Raw genomic sequence first — 875 nt, forward strand, 5'->3', positions numbered from 1 at the left:
CCCTACTCCCCTCCCCTATGTCTCTGACTGAGGGGGACCTCCTTCCCCTGTATATGCTCATAGGGCATCACGTCTCCTGTTGATAGCCTGTTATCCTTCCTGAGTGCCACCGGGCCTCCCCATCAAGGGGACGTGGTCAAATATGGGGCACCAGAGTCCAGGTTTAGCCCACCTTCTAATGGTGCCACAGACATGACATCTGAGTAGGTTGCTGAGTGGCATCAATGGGGCCAGCAGTAGACAGTTATCATTAGCCACACTTTTCCTTTCTCTAAGTGTCAGCACAGATAAAACAGAAGTCGAAACACTTGGTTTCCTAGACACCCTTGCACCAGAGTTCTGCTAAGGGTCACCCATGGACGCGTCTCTGCAGTGCAGCAGACAGCCTGGGGACCTGAGGAAACTGGAGTCTGCAGGGCTACAGAGCCTCTCTGCGGTGCTGCCTGCTCTCTGGGCAGCGTATTCGTCCTTTCGGAAGATGCTCCAGCATGCCATGTAACACCGTGTGTGTGTGCGCGTGCGCGCACGCGCGCTTGAAACAGGGTGCAGGACGGCCTCAGTCCTGTGACCCCTCTGCCTATCTCCACAATGCACAGTGTGCACCACCACACACAGAACTTGTGGAACACTTTTTGTTACCTAAACCCTAAGTCCTCTGTCTGACACAGCACCAGCTGGGTTTGCTTTCCTGAGTGGTGGAAGAGGCCCCCTCTCACCCTGTCCTGAATCTAGTGGGAGCTGTGCTCCAGCTCAACACTCTTCCCTAGACTACCAGCTGGGCTTCCGCGAAGAACACGGCATCCCAGCAGAGCACCGTGTGACTCGGTGCCCAGCATGGGAGAGGGAGGCATCACGGGGAGTAGGGTCCATGGCCA

Source organism: Acomys russatus, chromosome 24 (genome assembly GCF_903995435.1).
Source record: "Acomys russatus chromosome 24, mAcoRus1.1, whole genome shotgun sequence".
In the NCBI taxonomy this organism is placed as follows: domain Eukaryota; kingdom Metazoa; phylum Chordata; class Mammalia; order Rodentia; family Muridae; genus Acomys; species Acomys russatus.